At 44.6% G+C, this 24,746-nt stretch overlaps 1 pseudogene; it reads right to left on the reverse strand.

Annotated features, from left to right (window-relative positions):
- Positions 1–23,466: 23,466 nt before the first annotated feature.
- LOC114806804 lies at positions 23,467–23,575 on the reverse strand (annotated as a pseudogene).
- Between the last annotated feature and the right edge of the window lie 1,171 nt (positions 23,576–24,746).

Raw genomic sequence — 24,746 nt, forward strand, 5'->3', positions numbered from 1 at the left:
GTGCTTAGTACAGTGCACTGCAAACAGTAAGCACTCAATAAATACCGCTGATGGATTGATAAATAATAATAATAATAATGGTATTTGTTAAGCGCTTACTGTGTGCCAAGCTCCATTCTAAACGCTGGGGTAAATTCAAGGTAATCAGGTTGTCCCACAGAGGGCTCACAGTTTTAATCCCCATTTTACAGATAAGGTAACTGAGGCACAGAGAAGTTAAAAGTGGCTTACCCAAGGTCACATAGCAAACAAGTGTCAGAGACAGTATTAGAACCCATGTCCTCTGAGACCAAAGCCCAGGTTCTTTCCACTAAGCTACGCTGATTGTCTGCCTATCAGATGGCTGCACACTGTAAGGGTTCGTTAAATATCAGATCTCTGCACACTGTAAGCGCTCGTTAAATACCATTGACTGACTCATCCGGTCAGTACTCACTCCTCTTTTTACCTTGATTCAGCCCTTGGCACTGAGGGCCTTTCTCTGACTTAGATTGCTGAGTTTAACACTTGACCTTCCCCAAAACCTCCCCAGGAAGGAGAAGAGAGAAGAATGGCCTTTCATACTGGCCTTTCAACTTTTAGACTGTGAGCCCGTTACTGGGCAGGGATTGTCTCTATCTGTTACCAAATTGTACGTTCCAAGCACCTAGTACTGTGCCCTGCACACAGTAAGTGCTCAATAAATACGATTGAATGAATGAATGAACTAAACTTCCCCTCCTTGGCTTTGCTTCAGAGTGAACCAGTGGCTCACTGTTGCCTGGTACTTAATAATCCTGAGACATAAAAGGGGGTTTGCTTTCTTTCCTTCCCTCAGAACCCATACCTGGTGACAGAGAAGGAGGGACTTTGCATTAGACCCAATGCAGTAAGATGCTTCTACAAAGAGGTTCAGAACACTTCTTGGCCATCAGATGGCTCTAAATAAAAAGAAGCCAAAGCTGAATGGCTGCATTCACAAGGTACTCCTATCTCAAATATCTTTTCCCTTTCGTGGCATATGCATAATATCATTAAGAACAGGACGTGGCATGGTAAAATGGAGGAGGATTTTATTGAATTCTAAATACTCAAAAAATCACTGGGCCCATTGGTTAAGAATGACCAAGTTCACCACACCCAGTGAAAAGAGAAAATCAGAAAAAAAAGATTCATAAATATTGATGAAGGTGGATGGGACTGCTTTTTGCTCTGAGTCAAGAAATGTGCAAGTTTCAAAACCTGTTAGAGAGTGCACAGAATATTTCTGCCATCCATTCCAACAGGTGAAGTACACCTCCACTCAGTGCTTTGGGGTATTTATAGTTGAATATTGAATGGTATGTTTGACCACTGATTTTAATTCCACTATTTTTAAATAGTTTTTATGAATGTCTCCTCTATTATAATGGAAGCCCCTTGTGGGAAAACAGTGTGTCTTGCTTCTGTTATATTTTTTACCCAATTTCCTAGTATAGTACTTTGCCACCAATGAGAGTTCATTACCCTCACCACTTCTTTCAGGTATTTAACTTCCCTCTCAAGACCCTGCCTCCAACATCTCTTGGCCCTAAATATGTGGCCTGGTACTCTATTGAGAAAATTGAAACCATCAGGCCATATCTCCCTAAAAATTTCCCCTGCTCCTCTCAAGTTCCTCCCTCCTCCTGCTCCTTCTTCAACCCTCCCATCTTTCCCAGAAGTGTCTCAAAAGGAGATCTGGCTACATTCAAAATGCCTCCCTTGACCTATACCTCCAACCCCATCTCTTTACACCTTCATTCATTCATTCAAAAGTATTTACTGAGCGCTTACTATGTGCAGAGCACTGTACTAAGGGCTTAGAATGTACAATTTGGCAACAGATAGAAACAATCCCTGCCCAATGACAGGCTCACAGGCTAAACGGGGGAGACAGACAGCAAAGCAAAACGGAACAAAGCAAAAACAAGACAACATTATCAAGATAAACAATCAAGGAGATATCACCTTAACAAAATAAATAGGGTAATAAATGATATTTACAAATGAGCACAGTGCTGAGGGGAGGGGAAGGGGGAAGAGCAGAGGGTGGGGGGAGGGGAAGGGGGGGAAGAGGGAAAGGGGTGCACCTATCGGGTGCACCTATCGAAGCACTGCCCTCTCCCTTCTTCCCTCCCTAACCTCCATCTTCAACTATTTGCTTTCCAGTGGCTTTTCCCCCACTGCTTTCAAACATGGTCATGTCTTCACCCATTCTAACAAAACTCACTCTCAACCCTGTGGCTCCCTCCAGTTATCGCCCCATCTCCCTTCTTCCATTCCTCTCCAAATTCCTTGAGTAAGTTGTCTACACCCACTGCCTCCACTTCCACTCCTCCAATTCTCTCCTTAACCCTCGCCAATCTGGCTTCCACCGTCTTCACTTCACAGAAACTTCTCTCCCAAAGGTGACCAATAATCTCCTTCTTGCCACATCCAATGGTCTCTAATCCATCCTAATCCTCTTTGACCTCTCGACCACCCCCTTTTCCTGGAAAGCGCTTAGTACAGTGCTCTGCACACAGTAAATACTCAATAAATATGATTGAATAAATGAATGAAAACATTAACCAATCTTGGCTTGACTGTTACTCTCCTCTCCTGACTCTTCTCCTATCTCTCTGACAAACTCATTCTCTGCCTATTTTGCAGGCTACTACTCTGCCTAATCCCTAAGTGTGAGAGTCCCTCAAGGCTCAGTTCTGGGTCCTCTTCTATTTTCCATCTACATCCACTCCTTTGGAGAACTCGTTTGTCCCCATAGTTTCAACTACCATCTCTATAAGCATAATTTCTAAAACTACATCTCCATCCCTGATCTCTCTTTCCTTCTCTGCAGTCTCACATTTCCTCCTGCCTTCAGGACACGACTACTTGGTTGTCCCCTGACACCTCAAATTTAGCATGTCCAGAATTGAATTAATCACTCAAGCAATAGTATTTATTGAGCACTTACACTCTATAGAACACTGTACTAAGATCTTGGGAGATTACAACAGAATACAATGCAATCCCATCCTCCCCTTGACTTTCCATCACTGGAGATGGCACCACCATCCTTCCTGTCTCACAAGCCTGTAACCTTGGCATTATCCATGACTCCTCTCTCTCATTCAACCCACATATTCAATCCATCGCTAAATCCTGTCAGTCCCACTTTCACAAAATCGCTAAAATTCACCCTTTCTTCCCTATTCAAACTGTTGTCATGTTTATACAGTCACTCATTGTATCCCAACTGGATTACTGCATCAGCCTCCTTGCTGACCTCCCAGCCCCCTTTCTCTCCTGACTGCAGTCCATACCACACTCTGCTGCCCGGATCATTTTTCTACAAAAACGTTCAGGACATTTCACCCCACTCCTCGGAAACTCCAGTGGTTGTCCATCTACCTCCAAATCAAACAAAAACTCCTCACCATTGGCTTTAAAGCACTCAATCACTTTACCTACACTTACGTCATCTCACTACTCTTCTACTACAACACAGCCCGCACTTCACTCCTCTAATGCTAACCTTCTCATTGTGCCTTGATCTTGTTTATCTCACTATATATCCCTAGATCCCTCGCCTTTGTCCTGCCTCTGCCCTTAAAAGCCCTCCTTCCTCAAATCCTACAGATCATTCATTCAGTCATTCATTCATTCAATAGCATTTATTGAGCACTTACTATGTGTAGAGCAGTGTACTAAGCACCTGGAATGTACAATTCAGCAAAAGATAGAGACAATCCCTGCCTAATGACGGGCTCACAGTCTAATCAGGGGAGACAGATGGACAAAAACAAGACAGCATAATCACAATAAATAGAATCAAGGGTATGTACACCTCATTAACAAAATAAATAGGGTAATAAAAATTATATACAAATGAGCACAGTGCTGAGGGGAGGGGAAGGGAGAGGGGGAAGAGCAGAGGGAGAGGGGACTTAGATGAGGGGAGGTGAAGGGGGGAAGGGGGAGGAGCAGAGGGCGGAGGGGGAGCAGAGAGGGAGCAGAGGGAAAAGGGGTAGCTCAGTCTGGGAAGGCCTCTTGGAGGAGGTGAGCTCTTAGCAGGGCTTTGAAGAGGGGAAGAGAGTTAGTTTGGCAGAGGTGAGGAGGGAGGGCATTCCAGGACAGCAGTAGGACATGGGCCAGAGGTTGATGGCGGCATAGGTGTGAATGGAGGACGGTGAGGAGGTGAGCGACAGAGGAGTGGAGCATGTGGGGTGGGAAGTAGAAAGAGAGAAGAGAGGTGAGGTAGGAGGGGGCAAGGTGATGGAGAGCCTTGAAGCCAAGAGTGAGGAGTATTTGAGGAGTATTTGTTTTGTGCGGAGGTCGATAGGCAACCACTGGAGGTTTTTAAGGAGGGGAGTGACATGCCCAGAGCATTTCTGCAGGAAGATGATCTAGGCAGCGGAATGAAGAATAGACTGGAGTGGGGAGAGATAGGAGGAAGGGAGATCAGAGAGTAGGCTGACACAATAATCCAGCCGGGATATTATGAGACCTTGTACAAGCGCGACAGCCGTTTGGACAATTGTACAGGTTTCCCTCCTTCAAAGTCTTATTGAAGTCTCCAAGAGGCCTAATCTGTCTAAGCCCCCCTTTCCTCTACTCCCCCTCACTTCTGCATCACCCTGACTTGCTCTTTTTGTTCTCCCCCTCTCCCAGCCCTACAGCACTTATGAACATATCTATAATTTATATATATAATGTCTGTCTCCCCCACCTCTAGACTATAAGCTTGCTGTGAGCAGGGAATGTGTCTATTTATTGTTGTACTGTACTCTCCCAAGATCTTAGTACTGTAAACTGTATGAGTGAACAGAATTGATAGATACATTCCCTTCCCACAAGAAGTTCACATTCTAGAGGGAGAGACAGATGTTAATATAAATAAATAAATTATGGCTATGTACTTAAGTGCTGGGGGACTGAGGGAGAGGTGAATAAAGGAAGCAAACCAAACTCCTATCTTCCTACCCTAACTCTGTGCTCCCCCTTACTTTGCCATCACTGTAGACATCACCATCATTCTCTGCCTCACAAACCTATAACTTTGGAGCTATCCTCAACTCCTCTCTCATTCCACCCACATATTCAATTTGACAACAAATGCCATTGGTTCAATCTCTGCCCATAAATGTTAATAATCTTGTAGGGGAGATAGACATTAAAATAAATTACAGGTAGGGGAAGCAAACTGTCTCAAGATATGCACATGGCTTCGAGTGGGGAAGAGTTGAGTACTTAAGTGTTTGCGGGTACAAACTCAAGTGCACAGGTGATGCAAAAGGGAGGAAAAATAGGATGGACAGATGAGAGGTTAAAGGAAGCCTTCCTGGAAGAGATCGAATTTTAGTAGGACTTTGAAGATGGGGAGAGTAGAGAAGCAGAAGGAAGTTTCAGGCAGAGAGAAGACGTGATCAAGGAGTCGATGGTGAGAGAGACGAAAGAGAGGAAAATGGACTTTATTTTTTAACACCACAGATGTGAGTCCTGTTGGGATTTTTTGAAGCCCCAAATTCAGTGACTAACAGGATTGCTGGGCTTCACAGGCCTAATGGCAGATTATACAATGTGGGGAGGAGGCCAACAAAATGTCCAGAATTAGTTATGGGTTTGTAGCCCAAACAATGTCACCACTGGGCTCATCATGGCTGGACCCCATTCTCCACCTCAACTCAATTAATAATGATAAATAACAGTACTTGTTAAGCACTTACTATGTACCAAGCACTGGGGTAGATTCAAGATAGGTCAGACACAGTCCCTGTCCAACAAGGGGCTCCCACTCTAAGAGGGAAGAAAAGGTAAAATCCTCATTTTATACATGAGAAAACTGAGGCACAAAGAAGTTAAATGACTTGCCCCAGGTCACACAGCAGGCAAATGAGGATTAGAACCCAAGTCTTCTGATTCTCAGTCCTGCGTTCTTTCCACTAGGCCAAGCTGCTTCTCAAATCAAATTCCTTGTTAGAAACCGTTCCTTCTTTCACAACCCCTTCACCACACTTGCCTGAAAAGGGTAAGCCATTTTGAATCAACACCTCCCTCAGTCGGATAGCCAGTTCAATCAGCATGGAGAATGTAGCTTAATCTGACTCCTCCTATCAATATTACTAACAGCTGCCTTCCCAAGCGACCCCTTCATTAAGGATAGTTTATGTTGGAGATAATAACCCCCTTCAAGTTCAGTCATTCGTTCATTCAAAAATTAACGAGCACCTGGAGGCCTGCAGCTCCGTAGGAACGAACCTGAAATGTGGTGCTACAATTGGATGGGAAGGTAGGTAGGATTGCCCCATAAAGAAGACAAACTCATAACATCTTTAACAAGGAAATCCTCCCTCTACTCATATTATTCAACCAAAACTCGATAAGCAGAGTCAGAATGACTGCCAATCACCCACAGTGTTTCTTCCTCTCTGGTCTCCTCGGTCACAGCGGCTAAATCACAAACAAATAACTCTTAGTTATCTGTGGAAACAGAGGGCAGGGATAACACAGACAAACAAAATCTGCCAAGTAACTCCAAGTTGTGGTTTTAAGAAATGATCCCAACCTACTCCTCAAGCATGACTTGCAATGGCTCTGCTAAAATAGATCCAAAGTCCCTAGTCTGAATATATCTAATCAATCAATCAGTCAATAATACATGCTTACTGGATACAGAGAATGGTACTAAGCGCTTGGGAGAGTACAGTTCAGTAGAGGTGGAAGCTATGATCCCTACCCATAACAAGCTTACAGTCTAGAGTGTCTACCGTACCTCTGTCTCTTTCCCAGGTCCCATTTTGAATAGTGAAACTATGCCACAGACCTGGGGGAAGAAGAATGCTGAATGCTGGTCTTTATTAGAGAAGCAGTGTGGCTCAGTGGAAAGAGCACGGGCTTTGGAGTCAGAGGCCATGGGTTCGAATCCCAGCTCTGCCATTTGTCAGCTGTGTGATTGTGGGCAAGTCACTTAACTTCTCTGTGCCTCAGTTACCTCATCTGTAAAATGGGGATTAAGACTGTGAGCCCCACGTGGGACAACCTGATTCCCTTGTGTCTACCCCAGAGCTTAGAACAGTGCTCTGCACATAGTAAGCGCTTAGCAAATAGCAAATACCAACATTATTATTATTAAGCATTTACTATGTGTCAGGCACCGTACTTAGATCTGGGACAGATACAAGCTAAATAGGTCAGACACAGTCCATGTCCCACATGGGGCTCACAGTCTTTATCCACATTTTATAGATGAGATAATTGAGGCAAAAAGTAGTTAAGTGACTGCCCAAGATCACACAACCAGTGAGTGGGGGAGCTGAGGTTAGAACCCAGGTCCTTCTGACTCCCAAGCCTGTGCTCCATCCACTTGGCCACAGTGGCCACTTGTCAAAAGGGGCAGACTTCCCCAGTGGCTCTAGGGACAGTAGTATTGGATGATTTACCATCCTGTCTCTGATCTGTCTCCTTCCCATACTGTGCTAGACATCCTGTCTCTATGTAATCTCCTTCCTGTGGAAGATCAATCAGTTGAATTTAGGTAACGATGTGTCAATTACATTACCACTACTAAGAACTGGTTTTGAATGAAGGGCGGAGTTCCGGCCAATGCAAGGGGGTTGGGGGGGATTCGGGGTGCTCACTGGAAGAGTTGAGGTCGAGTGGAATGCGGAAATGCTTGCAAATAAAGGTACGGGGTTCGGGAGGGCTCGTGGTTGTTCGTCACTCGTACCCCACTGGGGTGAACGGGCGGCAGCCACTTTCCTCCCTTTCCTGCTCTCTCGGATCGCTCTCTTGAGTCTGTTCATTTCTACACCGAGGTCATGAAACCCTCTCATGCGATTGCGAGCTCAGAGTCGTTTCTCTGACAAAAATCCGTAACAAGTAGATCCTAATATCCAATAGCACTCACCTACTAACCAAAGGATATCACTTTTCAGGTTAAACAGCCCCTTTAAGAGAGGGAAAAGTAAGCATAATGGCCTAGTGGATAGATCACAGGACTGGGAGTCAGAAGGACCTGGGTTTTAATCCCAGCTCTGTCACTAATCTGCTTTGAGACCTTGGGCAAGTCACTTCACTTCTCTGGGCCTCACTTATCTGTAAAATGAAGATTAAGACTGTGAGCCGGGAGGCAGGGGCTGTGTCCAATATGATTTGTTTATAACCCAGTGCTTAGTACAGTGCCTGGCATATAGACCTTAATAAATACCACTATTATTATTATTTTATCATTTCCAACTCTACTGCATTTCCTCTTGAAGCAATTCCAATTTATCCATCTGAAGATCTTGACATTATGTGGAAAATAAGTCAGCATAGAAGCCAGCTGTTGATGGCCTCTATGGGCAAAGCCCACCATAATTTTAATGGAAATCAAATCATTTCATTCTGTGGCCAAACAAACACATATGCACAGTGGGTAGACAACTTGCCTATGAACCATTTCCTTGAAAAGAAAAAGAGTCTTATATCTGAAAACAATTTGTTCTCTACAGAATGCAATTTAAAAAAACACATCTAAAATGAAATATTATATCCCAGTGAGCTAAACCCTGCATTATACACTTTATTTTTAAAAAAAATAAAAAAACTCTATTAAAAAGGAAGCAGTGAGAGATCACAGAGAACAAACCCCTTCAAGGCCTTTATGCAATATCATTACTATACTTCTGTCTGGAAGGAAACATTGTACGGTTCCCCTTCTCATTAAAAAGGTTAATAATAATAATTAATAATAATTATGGTATTTGTTAGGCACTTACTGTTTGCCAGCCACTGTTCTAAGCACTGGGATGGATACAAGCAAATCAGGTTGGACACAGTCCGTGTCTCACATGGGGCTCACAGTTTCAATCCCTATTTTACAGATGAAGCAAGTGAAGCATAGAGAAATGAAGTGACTTGCCCAAGTTCACACAGCAGACAAGTGGCAGAGCAGGGATTAGAACCCATGAACTTCTGACTACCAGGCCCGTGCTCTATCGACTACGCCATGCTCTTTCAATACCAGATACAATGCTGTCCCTGGGTCAGAAGATGGGTTCATGCAGCTCCTGGTTGTTAGGGAATGTTCTACCAACTCTCCCAAGTACAATACTCTGCACACAGTAAGCGCTCAAAAGATACCAATGATTGATTGATTCAGCTCAGGATTCTCCAATGATTGATTGATTCAGCTCAGGATTCTGTTTCTGACTGGCCACAAAAGAGGTGTAGAGGAACCGTCATTGCTTGGAACTAATTGTGGATTGATTAAACATTCACTAGGTGCTAAGTACTGGAAAAGATATAAGTTAATCAGATCAGACAGAGTGCCTGACCCACACAGAACTCACAAAGAGGAAGGAAAATATTTTTTTCAATCTTGTACAGATGAGGAATGTGAGGCCCAGAGAATTTATGTGACTTGACCAACACACAGTATTAATTTTCTTTAAGGTACTTATTAAGTACTTACCACGTGCCAAGCACTGTACTAAACATTGTGGTAAATACAGTTGATCACATTGGACAAAGTCCCTGTCCCAGCTGACAGTCTACATTGGGGGAGGGGGATTTAATTCTTAATTCCTGAATTCTTGCCCTCATCCTGTACTCCTCCCTATCCTTCAACACCCATATTCCTGCTGTTTACAAATCCTCTCAGTTTTTCTTCCATACCATTCCAGAATCCACCCCTTCCTCTCCATCCAGGTACTGGCATTTGTCATAACCTCTTTGCTGATCTCTCTGGCTCCAGTCTCTCTGTGCTTCATTCCAGAATTTTGTTTTTTATAGTATTTGTTAAGCATTTAGTATTGTACTGGACGATTTACCATCCTGTCTCTGATCTGTCTCCTTCCCATATTGTGCTAGACATCCTGTCTCCAATTAATCTCCTTCCTGTGGGAGATCAATCAGTTGAATTTGGGTAACGATGTGTCAGTTACATTACCACTACTAAGAACTGGTTCTGAATGGAGTGTGGCATTCCGGCCAAAGGGGTTGGGTGGGATTTGGGATGTGCACTGGGACAGTTGAGATCGAGTGGAATGCGTAAAATGCTTGCAAATAAAGGTGCCGGGTTCGGGTCGGCTCGTGGCTGTTGTTATTTGTACCCCGTGGGGTGAACGGGCAGCAGCCACTTTCCGCCCTCTCCTGCTCTCTCGGCTCACTCTCTTGAGTCTGTTCATTTCTACATCAAGGTCACGAAACCCTCTCATGAGATTGCGAGATCAGAGTCGTTTCTGTGACAAAAATCCATAACAGTATGCATCAAGGACTGTTGAAAGTCCTGGGTAGATACACGTTAATAAGGCTGGAATCAGTCGCTGTAACACATGGGGTTCACACTCGAAGTAGAAAGGAGAACAGTTATTGAATTCCCATTGAGGAAACTGAGGCATAGAGAAGTTAAGTGACTTGTTCAAGGTCATACAGCAGACAAGTGGCAGAGCTGGAATTAGAACCCAGGCTCTCTGTCTCCCCAGCCTGTGCTTTTATCCACTAGGCCACCCTGCTTCCCCAAGAGTTTACTATCTTATGAACTTACTATATGATGATGATGATGGCATTTGTTAAGTGCTTACTATGTGCCAAGCACTGTTCTAAGCACTGGGGTAGAAACAAGATAATCAGGTTGCCCCCATGGGACTCAGGCTTCATCTCCATTTTACAGATGAGATAACTAAGGCACAGAGAAGTTAAGGGACTTGCCCAAAGTCCCATAGCTGACACATAGCAGAGGCGGGAATAGAACCCACGACATTTCACTCCCAAGCCTGTGCTCTTTCCACTAAGCCACACTGTTTCTATGTCCCGGGCTCCCTCTCAGGGTCGCACCTGGAGAGTTTCCAGTACTCTACCAGTCTTCACTATGGGAGAGAGAGTCTAGCGGAGTCCTACCCATTCCTAGCTTGAGCAGTGGCTAGCGAATGGAAAGCAAGCTGCTACAAGTCAAAACTCACTTGTGCTGGGCAGCAGCGGAATGGGAGAGAGTCGAGGGTGGAGACTCAAGTTTACTGTGCGGAAGGAGGCAATGGTAAACCACTTCCATATTTTTACCAAGAAAACTCTATGGATCCATTACCAGAATGATTGCAGATGGAGGTGGGGTGTTCTGGGAGAGATGTGTCCATGGTGTTGCTATGGGTCAGAGACAACTCGACAGCATAAGACAAGACAGAGAAATCAAAGTGCTTAAAGGGTACAGACCCAAATACATAGGTGATATAGAGAACAGAGTGAATAGGCACTTCGTATAGTGTTCTGCACTTAACATAGTGAATACTCATTAGATATGATTGATGACTAGGGTTGGGGAAGGAGAGATTAGTTAGGGAAGTTTTCTTGAAGGAGATATGACTTTAATAGGGTTTTGAAGTTGGAGAGAGAGGTCAGCTGTCATATATAAAAGAGGAGGGAGTTTCAGGACAAAGGGAGAATGTAAGCAAGGGGTTGATAGCTAGAGAGACAAGATCGAGTCGCACTAAGTAGGTTAGCCTGCGTGGAACCACGTATGTGAGCTGCACCGAAGCAGAAATTCACCAAGGTAAGGAGGAGGGAGAGAGCTGATTGAGTGCCTTTAAAGCCTCTGGTAAGGAGTGTCTGCTTGAGGAGTTGAATACAAAGTTGAATGGGCAAGATTCAGAGGCTTTTGAGGAATGGGGAGACAAACTTTTTCTAATGAATTTGTAGAAGAATAATCCCGGCAGCAGAGTGAACTATAAACTGGAGAGGGGAGAGACAGGAGGCAGGGAGGTCAGTGATGGAACCGAGGCAGAAGTCATGGTGGGCTATGATAAGAGCTTGGACCAGTGTGGCTTCAGTTTGGATGCAGAGGAAGGGATGAACTTTAGTGATGTTGTCAAGATAGAACCTGACAGGATTTTGCGTCACCCTGAATGTGTGGATTGAATGAAAGAGATGAATAGATTCTAATTCTAAGGTTACAGGCTTTTGAGGCAGGGAAGGTGGAAGTTTTCTTTTCATGGATGGTGAGGTCATGCTCTATTTTTCTCAGTGCTCACTGATCTAAATAATAAATAATTGCTGATAACTAATAACTAATTATCTAACAATAGCTTCTGCTAACTCCCCAGGTCTGGAACGGAGATGACAAGAGCACAAATCCCAGGATCACCCCTAGAACCCATTTTATATATTGGCTTTAAATTGCCACACTGACCATCTGCCAGTTACATTGACAATTGTTACATTAACGAATTTTGCCATTGGTAACAAGTTCTGTCCTCTGTAACTTCCCCTCCAGATTTGTGCTGATGGCTGAAGAGGTGCAGGTGCTTGCTCAATAAGGACAGTGCTTAAACTGAGGGGCAGGCATGGTGTTTATGAGAAGCAGCATGGCCTAGAGTAAAGACAACAGGCCTAGGAGTCAGGAGACCTGGGTTCTAACCTGGGCACTGCCACTTGCCTGCTGTGTGACCTTGGAAAAGTCACTTAGGATCTCTGTGCTTCAGTTCCTTTTCTGTAAAGTGGGGAGGAAATTCCTGTTCTCTCTCCCCTTTCAACTGTGAGCCCTGTTTGTGCCAGGAACTGTGTCTGACTTATATAGCTAACATATATCTTGCTGTGGGCAGAGACTGTGTCTACCAACTCTGCTATAGTATACTCCACCAAGTGCTTAGAACAATGCTTTGGAAACAGTAAGTGCTCAGTAAATACAGTTGATTGATTGAATATCTACCCTAGGGCTTGACACTTAGTAAACACTTAACAAATACCACTGTGTGATTAAGATGACAATGATTATGAGAACAAGCATGGTCTAGTGGAAAGAGCACAAGCCTGGAAGTCAGAGGATCCAGGATCTAATCCCAACTCTGCCACTTGTTTGCTGTGTGAGGTTGGGCAAGTCACTTTACTTCTCTGTGCCTTGGTTCCTTCATCTGCCGAATGGGGTTTCAATACCTGTTCTCTCTCTTTCTTAGACTGTAAACCCCATATGGGGCCTGATGATCTTGTATTTACTCCACCATTTAGTACAGTGCCTGGCACATAGTAAGTGCTTAACAAATATTATTATTATCATTATTACCAATAATAGTGAAAAGAAGACTTTTCCAAGACTTTTTTGGAAGAGCAAGCAGTTTGGCAAGGCAAGCCACAGAGCAAGCTGGAGGCAGGGGGATGGCTTAGATCACCTCTGGAAGCCTATTTCTGAAGAATCAAGCTCATTGATATTTGCAAATCCTGATTGCCAGGGCTCAGAAATGACTTGGAAATAAGGAATCTCCTGTGTCTCAGAATGACATTCTTGCTCAAATACAATAGATGCTGTCAAGAAACTGTACCAAATGAACAAAAGAATTACATTCTCAGGGTCAGGGTTAACTTTGTCTCTGCTGAATGCATCATCTTCACCAAGGCAGCTCACTCCCTCAATTCATAAAATGGGCTCTGACTATACTGCCTGTTTTCATGCTAATGTTGCAGCCAGTCAGGAAGGAAAGAAAGGTCTGATTCACAGTAGGTGCTGCATCAGCAAGAACCCGGTGATGTATTTTGAAGCATAATGTCACCCATAAATTGCGTTTTATTAAATTTTAAATTTTAATAAAAACATGACAGGTTTGACGCATGAGGCCTTCCTGCTTGGGCTTCCTTTACTGGAGAGCTGGAAATATCTATCTCCAGCGTCAATTTTTCCTTCAAGGTGATGCCATGCAAACCCAGAGAGGTACCTGCCAGGAGCACAGAAAACCTAGACTTCTGCTTGGGAACAGAGGCCTACTGGGGCTCAGGAAATAAATGGCAGAGGAATTATTGAGATTGGGGTAACAGGGAGAGACTGGAGGCTCCAAGATCTGCTGCTGGTCTGCCTGGGGAACCTCAAGAAAGTTACCGGTTGGCCTCAGTTTCCTCAGCTGTAAAATGAGATCGATAGCACCTCTTTTTTTCATGGTATTTGCTAAGTACTTACTAAGTGCCAGACACTATCCTAGACCTCTAGGTCTAGGATAACTTCTTCCGCAAAACTGCACATTTGATGCCATCACACTGGGCTGCGTGTCCAACTTAGTGTGTGTGATGTCAAGTGTGTCCCCTTGTCCAATGTCCGAAGGAGCCACCAGTTGCCACTCTTGTCCTGCCCCTAAAATGGGCTCTGAACACAGCCTAATTATTGGTACTAACAGTATCCAAATCTGCTGGACCCTGGCAGTGGTGTTGGATTGGATGGGGACAAACTTATCTTCAGCATCGCATATGCGTTCGGATCTGTGACCTTTGGGCATTTGATGTTTGCCCACCCTCAGCCCTATGGCACTTTTGTGCATATCTACAAATTATGTAGCCCCGCTCCAGTCTATTCTTCTGCTGCCCGGCTCTGTGGCACGGCTCTATCCACGGTGATAGAGAAGTCTGGGAGAGGACCGGGTTTGGGAGGGAAGATGAGGAGCTCAGTCTTGCTCATGTTTATAGTCTTCTCCCCCATTTTACAGATGAAGAAACTGAGGCCCAAAGAAGTGAAGTGACTTGCCCAAGGTCACAAAGCAGACAGGTAGAGGAACCGAGATTAGAACTTACATTTTTCTAACTTTCAGGCCCGGTCTCTATCCACTAGTGCAAGCTGCTGCCAAGCCTCCTGCTCTGGGATGTCTTCCTAGCGGTTTTGGTTGTTGGGATGATGTCCCACCTGCACTACCGAGTTCCACTTTGCTGACTTCAGTAGTCACTAGATAGCATTTGATCTTGAGATGGTGGGCATCCCAGTTCACCTTGGGAACCCCCCCAACCCCCGCAGTTTACCTTTGGAACCAAAATGTTCACTCTTCTAATTACAAGCTGCCTGTGATGTTCCTGGGGTTCTCAGCCCTAAATCCTGGCCAGAAGAACCCCTGGTGTCACTTTAGGATGCCTGGACTGTGATCAGCCTCTGCTGGGTACTAAAGTCAATCAATCATATTTATTGAGTGCTTACTGTATGCAAAGCACTACACTAAGCTCTTGGGAGAGTACAATATAACTGATATATTCCCCGCCCACAGCAAGCTTATAATCTACAGTCTAAAGCCCTCCAGTTCTTCTAATACAGGTTTGGAGGTGTTCTGCTCAGTGTTCCCCAGGTCCCTGATGTTGCTGCTGCCACCCTTCAACTGAAGCCCAGGCAACCCCCCAAAAGTGAAGGGGTCATTAGGAGCTAGGCTACCCCCCCTCCCGGGGCTGTCTGCAGAAAGCTCGTGGAAAAAGAGCTCCCACCCTATTGCATGGTTCCCCAGGTCCACAAAACTCCCCGGCCCCCAGAGCTTCTTCTCCTGTCCCTTCCACAGGCAGACATCAAGACCTGAGATCTCAATAATGTTTAACAGGCAGTAACATTAAAGCAGAATTCCATTTCAAACCACCTTTACCTGCATCAAATACTTTTTTCCCCAAGGACCCTCTGCAACTTCCCTTTAGGTGTCCCAGGGCTCATATGTCCCTGGTCCTTCCCATCTCCTTTTGGGGCATCTCAGTTTCCAGGCTCACCCTCTCTGAGACATTCAGAAGCAGCCTCTATCATGGCCCCTTCTCCCCCTGAGGGACAGGAGTCTCAGTCCTCCATAGACCTAGCCGCTGGAAGGAGAGAAACCTTCAGAGTAACCTAACCCTCATTCAGTATCCTCTCCAATCCCTCCCTGTTCCCACAACCCAACCCAAGCTTCACCCATGTCCTGTTCTCTTAGGCACACCTCATGCCTCCTTCCATCTCAAGATGGTCTTTAAGAAGGTCTTCATCTTCTTCCACTATTCAGCCCCTCACATCCTACTTCCTCCCCAGTCCTTCTCTGTGATTGGCTCAGTTAAGTCTTTATATTTCCAGGTTTGGGAAGTGTAATCTCTGTCTTCCTCCTCCCCCTTTCATGTGCAGGGGGTCCGTGAAACTGATCCTCACCCCTGCTTCCCACACGGGCATTCTAGCCTCACTGCATCTGGAAGAACCACCTGTGTCTGAAGTTGCCAGCCGTGTCATTCATCATTGTCTGACATGGCATCCCCTGATACCCTCCAGTCGCTTCTCCACAGGCTCTAAAACTACGAGAAGTCTGAAAGGGAGATTGGGAAAGGTTAATTGGGTTCCTTGACCATCTGTTTGTACTGGGAATAAATGCTGAGCATAATGTGTAATGGATGACCCCTACGGGGACTTAATGAATCAATTGTAAGGATTAGAAAGTGCAGATGGATGGTAGGGTGGGAGATAGGAGATGATTCCATCTCTCCCAGGGATGAAACTTCAGCTTCTGGGGATCACAGAGCAGGAGCTTCCTAGGGTTATGAGGGGGAATGAGAATACAAAGAAACTCTTAGGGCTGCAGTAAAGGGCTGGGGCAGCCTGGTGACCCAGCAGGGAGGTGATCCTGCAATATTCTGATCACAAATAGTCACCAGACCAGAATCCCCTTCATCTTCTTTTATCTACTCTGTCAGAGTCCACAGTCCAGGCAGTGATCCCTCTCTCCTAGGATGCTTCGTGTTGGGAGGCTTTTTTCTTAGTGCTGCCTGGCTGATTTTGTCACAAGAATGATGGAAAACAGCATATGCAATGGACAATTTTGCTCTAAATCTCACTCTTGCTTCTGAACATTTATTCCAATTGTCCTCAAAAGCTCACCTGATGGTCTCATTTCTCTTCCCATCTGCTTCCCCCACTCAAGGGAGGGCATGATAGAGCCTCTTCCCTGCATTCTCTGAGAAATAGGAAATAAGTGGGAGTTATTTTTCACCCTTCATAAACGGGAAACCAAACAGGGTAAATGGCTTGTGAGGAGGACTTAGTACAGTGCTCTGCACACAGTAAACACTCAATAAATTTGATTGAATGAAGGAGAGCAGGTACTGGATGCCCATTTTACAGATGCAGAAACAGAGGCCCAGAGAAGTCAAGTGATTTGCCCAGGCTCACACAGCAAGCAAGGGGCAGAGATGGAGTGTTGGGGGAGCAAAGACCACCCACTTGGGGGTAGAGGGAGTAGGAATTAGCTCCACAAGCAGCTAGCACTGAAGGCAAAATCCACATTTGGGTTGTCCTGTGGCTGAGGAGCCCACAGTCCCAGCTGCACTGGGCACACACCCAGAATATTCCTTGTTGTGGTGACACGATTGTTTTTTGCTTTCACTTTTGCTTCCTCACCTCTTTATACTTCAGAAGCTTTTATTCAGACAGATGGCTCCTTTCTGGACTATTGTGGACCAGGCTAGTCAGCCGGTGGCAATCGGCTTCTAGTTTTCAGCTGAAGAACTGGACCCAACAATTAGCAATGATGTATCTACCCTCTCAGTGAGTACTTACACAGATAATAATGTTTAGATTGATGGTATAATTTGTGCCTGGCTGTCTCCTGATTCAACTGTAAGGTCTATGAGGGCCCATGTCTTTTCTTAAAAAATGGTATTCATTAAGCACTTATGTGTCAGGCACTGTACTGAGCTCTGGGGTAAATATAAGCTAATCAGGTTAGTCCAGTCCGTGTATCATGTGGGCCCCACAGTCTTAATCCCCATTTTACAGATTAAATCACTGAGGCACAGAGAAGTAAAGTGACTTGCCTAAATTCACACAGCAGACAAGTGGTGTAGCCGAGATTAGAAGATAGGCCTCTGTGATGATGTTTTTTAAGGCAAGGTCAGCTTCCCACTAAGTCCTAAAAGCTTTCAAACACCCACCAGACCCTATTTCTTAGTCCACAGAGAAGGTATGTCTCAGTTCAGAGGAACCACAGGGCAAGGTAAGTCCTGCGAGGGTGTTTACCACCCCAGAAGGGATTCTGAAGTCAGGTGTCTCCCTTCCCCTTAGACTCTGAGCTCCAAGTTGGACAGGGGCTGTATTTGAACTTATTATCCTGTACCTACCCCAGTACTTTTTAAAAATAAAATGTGGTATTTGTTAAATCCTTATTTTGGGTCAAGCACAATTTTAAGCACTGGATTAGATGCAAGCCGATCAGGGTAAATACAATCCCTGTCCCACATGGGGCTTAGAGTCTAACTAGGCACGAGAACAAATACTGAATCCTCATTTTGCCATGAGGAAATTGAGGCACAGAGAAGTTAAGGGACTTACCTAAGGTCACAGAGCAAACAAGGGGTGGAACTGGGATTAGAATCCAGGTCCTATAACTTCCAGGCCTGTGCTCTATCCAGACACTTTCCCTGTCCTCAAGGACCTTATGTACATATGTACCATGGTACTTCGAAGATCTTTCCAACAGAGCTGAAGTTCCCTGATTCTCTGATATGGAGCCTACCCCACCACAACTCCTCCCCTCTCCCACCCCAGCCCTCGGGGTCTTTTGTAACAAATCTGACTATCATAGCCTAGAGGAAAGAGCATAGGTCTGGAAGTCAGAGGATGTGGGTTCTAATCCAACTCTGCCACATGTCTGCTGTGTGACCTTGGGTAAGTCACCTAACTTCTCTGTGCCTGAGTTACCTCATCTTTAAAATATGGGTTAAGATGGTGATCCCCGTGTGGGATAGGGTCTGTTTCAAAATGATTGTGTTGTATCTACCCCAGAGCTTAGAACAGTGCTTGGCACATAGTAAGTGCTTAACAAATACCACAGTTATTATTATTAATTAATAATAATAAAAAATGAAGATGACTCCCAGGGGGATTAGCATCAGAGACTCTCCAGAGGACTCCAGGGAGAGAGAGACACACACACAGACTCCAGAGAGAAAGAGAAGAGACACACAGGTGAGAAGAAGACCATCTGGCAGGCTGAGGAGAAGAACTTCTGTGCCCCCAGGGCTCAGCTTTCAAGTTTGTCATTTCAGCGGAACTTTCCATTGATGACTCTGCTATTCTGAAGTTCTGCTAGCTTTCTCATCATTCAGAGTCTCGTCAGTTAGACAACTTGACTGATTCCCTCTGAATGGTATTCAAACAATGGGGAAGAAATGAGGCTTAGTGGAAAGAGCCCAGGCTTGGGAATCAGAGTACCTGAGTTCTAATCACAGCTCTGCCAATTGCTTGGCATGTGACTTACACATCAGCCCTCTTCACCCAGCTCTCCAGCTCACGCTCTTGGTTCTCCCAAACCAATTTTCCAAGTGGACCTTGCTCTCAAATCTCACATCTCCATTCCCTCACGGACCTCCCTCCCTACCTCAATCTGACACATCCCACCTCTTCCACCTTCAAAGCCCTCCTAGAATCACATGTTCTCCAAGAAGCCTTCCTTGATTAACTCCCAACCCCTCAGTCACCTGAAACCATCAGCTAAAAATAGCACTTGCATATGAACAATAATAATCATAATCATATTTGTTAAGCACTATGTGCCAAGCACTGTTCTAAGTGCTGGGGTAGATACAAGGTAATCAGGTTATCCCACGTGGGGCTCACAGTCTTAATCTCCATTTTACAGGTGAGGTTACTGAGGTACAGAGAAGTTAAGTGACTTGTCCAAAGTCACATCGCTGACAAATGACAGAGGAGGGATTAGAACTCATGACTTGTGACTCCCAAGCCCATGCTCTTTTCACTAAGCCATGTGTTTATTTATTTGTTTATTCATTCATTGAGAAACAGCATGGTCTAGGGAAAAGAGTATGGGCCTAGGAGTCATAGCACCTGGGTTCTAATCCCAGCTCCACCACTTGCTTGATGTGACCTTGTGCAAATTGCTTAGCTTCTCTGTGCCTTAGTTTCCTCATCTGTAAAATGGGGTTCAACTCCTGTTCTTCCTATTCAGAGCCTGTGTGGGACAGGAACTATATGTGACTTGATTATCTTGTCTCTCTCCAGCATTTAGTACAGTGCTTGAACATAGTAAATGCTTAATAAAACCATTATCATTATTTAGGTATTCATATTTTCCATCAGCCTGTCATACAGAAATCAAAATGGGTCTGCAGCAAGATCAGAATATCCAAGAATCAGTCTCAAAAATGGTGACAGTCAATACATGTGGCCAACACATCAGAGTAACAGTGATATTTCCACATCTACTGTTTGAGTGGATTATTGGTTGGCAGTGGTCTTTTCATCCACACTCATGAAGGAATAGGACCTCTTAATTGGTCCCCTTCCTACTGATGGCTACTATATATATAAAAGAACAAATAAATGCCCCTTAACTGTGCTAAATTCTAGTGTAGATACCAGGTAATTAGGTCAGTTTTCCTTCCTGTCCCAAAGCCTAAGAGGGAGGGAGAACAGATATTTTATATCCATTTCACAGTCAAGGAAACTGGGGCACAGAAAAATTAAATGATTTACCCAAGGTCACAGGGCAGTCTAGTGGGGACCCAGGCTCCAAGTTAACCAGTGCCACCATATGTGAACTTATGTAGCCAGTTGCTCCTGTTCACTGGGCTGAGAGGAGTTCTAATTGGATTGTGGTGAATAGACATAAATCCAGATCTTATTCTTCTTGATCTCGGCACCTTCCAGGAGGAAGGAGAGCAAGTAAAACACATGGGCAGAGGGGGGTGCGGGGAGAGAGGCTGGCAAATTTCTGTTCTTACTTTCAGCCCAGTAAGGAAGCTCAGGAGTCCTGAGTCCCTAGATCTGTCACCAACTTACACAGCACTGTACTCGTCCGCTCAACTGTATATATTTCCATTACCCTATTTATTTTGTTAATGAATTGTACATTGCCTTGATTCTATTTAGTTGCCATTGTTTTTATGAGATGTTCTTCCTCTTGACTCTATTTATTGCCATTGTTCTTGTCTGTCCGTCTCCCCCGATTAGACCGTAAGCCCGTCAAACGGCAGGGACTGTCTCTATCTGTTGCCGACTTGTTCATTCCAAGCGCTTAGTACAGTGCTCTGCACATAGTAAGCGCTCAATAAATACTATTGAATGAATGAATGAAATTGACCTCGGATATGTCCCTGAATCTCCCACAGATTAGGCAAAGTATGGGAATAAATATTCTAGTGTCTGCCAAACACTAGTGCCTTGGAGAGAGGCACAGCTGCTCCTGAAGGGGTTTAGTTTTTGCTCCTCAGTAACTGTGACTGATAATGATTGCTTTGTATTCAAAGAAAGATGGGTCAGGCTCACCAGCTTCACCTTTCCCTCCCACCCCCTGCCCTTTGGGGAGAGGGAGCTCTGTTTTCCAAGGATGAGGCATCTAAAATTGGAAGATACCATTTTGGACCCTCGAAAACATTCAGTGCCACCCAGGGTCCTGATCTGTTGATTCTCTACTAGATTTTGAGGTCGGGACCCACGTGTGTTCCGGTAGCCCCAGTGAGATTTGATGAATGGCAATGCCCCTTCTAGGATGAGGGGCTTCTTGTAGATAATGAAGGAAAAGAAGCAGGAGAGTCCAGCAGGTCTGACTCAAAAATAGCAGCAGGGGGATTTTACAACCCAGAGATTTGACAACTGCATGAAACGTTCAGGCAGTTTTCCTACAATATTTTAAACTCAAAGTTAGTGAGAAGTGGGTGAAAAGGGCTGTGGTACCTTTTTAATTCTTCAGTAATCCGATTAACAAAGAGAATGGTAACGCTAAGTACCATGAGGGCTAAATTTAATAAGTGATATCTATGGTTCTCACACATCTTACAACACTTCAGAAAACAAAATGTTCCCCCAACCCAACCTCCATCCCCTAGCTTCCCAGCATTGGCAAATGCAATTATCAGCCTGAAAATCTTCTTTTCCTACTTTTGTTGCTTTGACGTAGTTCTCATAAAAGCAAATAAATTATACACTGCATAGTATTTCACATGCAAAATGTGTCATTTCACCTTTTTATTAGACTTTAGTCTGTTCCTAGGCTTCAAAACTACTGACAGAGAGAGGTATGTTGAGCTGTACTTGGTTTACTGTGAGCCTCTTTGTCAAAGTTCAAACTCAACTCACTTTGGGCAGGGAGTGAAAAAGGCAGAACGAGGCCTTGCCTGCAGGGCCATGTCATCAGTGTTGAAGGTTACCGGCCAAGGGACCACCAAGGATGTTTTGGGAGGTGGACAGGCTGACCAATGTTGGTGGCAAAGGCCACTGAGGCAAATTAATGATAAAATTGGTATTTGTTAAGTGCTTACTATGTACTATGTACTAAGCACTGTACTAAGCCCTAGAGAAGATACAAGATGATGAGATTGGATACAGTCCCTGTCCTGCATAGGGCTCAGCATCTTTGTAGGAGAGAAAACAGGTATTGAAACCCCATTGTACAGATGAGGAAATTGAGACACATGAGAAACTAAGTGACTTGTCTTAGGTCACACAGCAGGCAAGGGGCAGAGTCAGGATTAGAACCCAGGCCTTCCAACTCCCAACTGTGTTCTTCTTCATCATCATCATTATCATCATGACAATATATAATGAGTGCTTACCATGACAGATCAAAGTAGTAAGCACTTGGGAGAATACAACAGAGTTGGTAGACATATTCCCTACCCACAATGAACCTAGAATCTAGAGGGAGAGACAGACATTAATATAAATAATATAAAACATATAATTTATAAATATGTACATGAGTGCTGTGGGGCTGAGGATGGGACAAATAGCAAATACCCAAAGATCATAGATCCAAGTGATGGATGACATAGAAGGGAAAGGAAGCTGGGAAAAAGAGGACTTAATCAGGAAGAGGTTTCTTGGAGGATGTGACCAAGTACTCGTCCCACTAAGCTATGCTTCTTCCTAGACTCTGCAGGCAACCAAGGCCTGGTGACCACCTGCTGGTCTTTCGACCACAGTGTGAACGCTTTGCCCACTGATGGGTTTTGTTTGAGAGATTATTACATGCACTTTGCCATGGGCTGTGCCTCTGCCTGCTTACCTGCTTCCTCTACCCACTGTCCAAAGGGTGCACAACCCCAGGGCCCAGAGAGTGTGAGTGGCCTCTGTGCAAACCACTAGCACTGTATTCAGTTCCTCCACATAGGTTCTCAGTTCCAATGTGCCCGTGACTGGACTGATCCTCATCCATCTTTCACAGAGGGAGACTCCATCCATCCCTGATCTCCCCCTCTAGACTGTAAGCTCTTTGTAGGCAGGGAATATGTCTGTTTATTGTTGCATTGTGCTCTCCCAAGCTCTTAGTTCAATGCTCTGCACACAATAAGCACTCAATAAATACAATCGAATGAATGAATGAATGAATGAATGAATGAATGAATGAATGAATGAAAGGGCTTTTTTGAAGGAGACCAAGGATCTAAAATGAGTAGGTGGGCCAGGGGTGCATTTTCGCTACCACAGAATGAAACTCTGAGCTAGCCTAGTTGGGAATAACAGTCACCAAATGGAAGATGGAGTTGAGTGGAAATCACCAATGCACTAAATTGCTTCAGAACAGAGACAGTGACTCCTACTTCCATTGTGGCTCTCCACAACACCCAAGACAGCCTGCAGGAGCCAACCTTAATGGCAGGTTGAAGACTTCATGGGTGCCAACTGGGGTTCAATCAATCAATCATATCTATGGAGCACTTACTATGTGCAGAGCACTGTACAAAGTGCTTTGGAGAAAACAATATAACAGAGTTGGTAGAAGTTTCCCTGCCCCCAAGGAGCTTACAGTCTAGAGGGGAAAGATGTGATTAGACACCACGAAGTAGGTGGCAATGCCTTAACTGTATAGGATCTCTTCCATCCTTTTGAAAGGGAAGACTAACCTTCTGTCCCTTCAAATAACAGACTAGCATCCATAGCAGCTGAATCATTAATCCACTACCAGGAGGGGGATTTGTTCCTGGAAATATTTCGGGAGAGAAATTCTCAAAGGAAAATACCTATTTGGCTCCAAATCTGTCCAGGGCAAACCTCCCCTAACTGGTTTGACCTATATCTGGTTGGTATGGACTTCTCTTCCTGCCCCTAAACCTGGCCTGGGAATTCTGACCAGATAACATTCCAGTGGTAAACTGAGACTAGAAGGGGATCCCTCATCCCCAGTCATCACCCATAACCATTTTTTCTGCTGGCATGGATGGCCCCTAAACAGTGTCAAGAACCCAGGCCAGGTGACTTTAAGGAAAGAGAAGTGCATGAAGAAACCAGGACCTACAGGCAGCTACTGTCCATCACAAAGACACTCAGGACAACCTAGAGACCCCTTGAATACACAACCTCGTGGTTCCCCAATATAAATTTATCAAGCATTCCTGTGTTGAAGTGGGGCTGGAAACCTTCATTACCAAGTCCCCTGTGGCTAGTGAAAAAAAGGGGCAACATAAGCTCTAGTAAGGGATGCATGGGGCAGGGTCAGAACTCTATTCAACACCATGGAGAGGACCAAATGTCTCCACTCCGGAGGAGTTCGTTGTATGAAGGAGAAGCAGCGTGGCCTAGTGGATAGACCCTGAGAGTCAGGGGATCTGGGTTCTTCACTACTTCTCTGCTGTGTGACCTTGGGCAAATTACTTAACTTCTCTGTACCTCAGTTATCTCATTTGTAAGAAGTAAGACTGAGAACCCTATTTGGGACATGAATTGTGTCCAACTTGATTACCTTGTTCTACCCAAGTGCTTAGTACAGTGCCTGGCATAGAGTAAGTGTTTAACAAATACCACTAAAAAAATATGTATCTGTACACACGGAAGAAAACACAAGATGAGATTACAAGTTTAATGAGGGCAGGGGCTGGCCCCTTTATTCTTAAAGAATGCTCCCAAGTGCCCAGTTCAGTGCTCCGCACACAGTATGGCTCAATAAATATTGATGAAGCAATGAATGAAGATGAGACACAAGACAAGAGAAGCTGCATGCCCTGGAAGTCAGAAGGACTTGGACTCATTACTTGTCTTTATATAATAATGTATAAATCATACATTATAGATTATTCATTTTAATGTCTGTCCCTCCTTC

This window comes from Ornithorhynchus anatinus, chromosome X1 (genome assembly GCF_004115215.2).
Source record: "Ornithorhynchus anatinus isolate Pmale09 chromosome X1, mOrnAna1.pri.v4, whole genome shotgun sequence".
In the NCBI taxonomy this organism is placed as follows: domain Eukaryota; kingdom Metazoa; phylum Chordata; class Mammalia; order Monotremata; family Ornithorhynchidae; genus Ornithorhynchus; species Ornithorhynchus anatinus.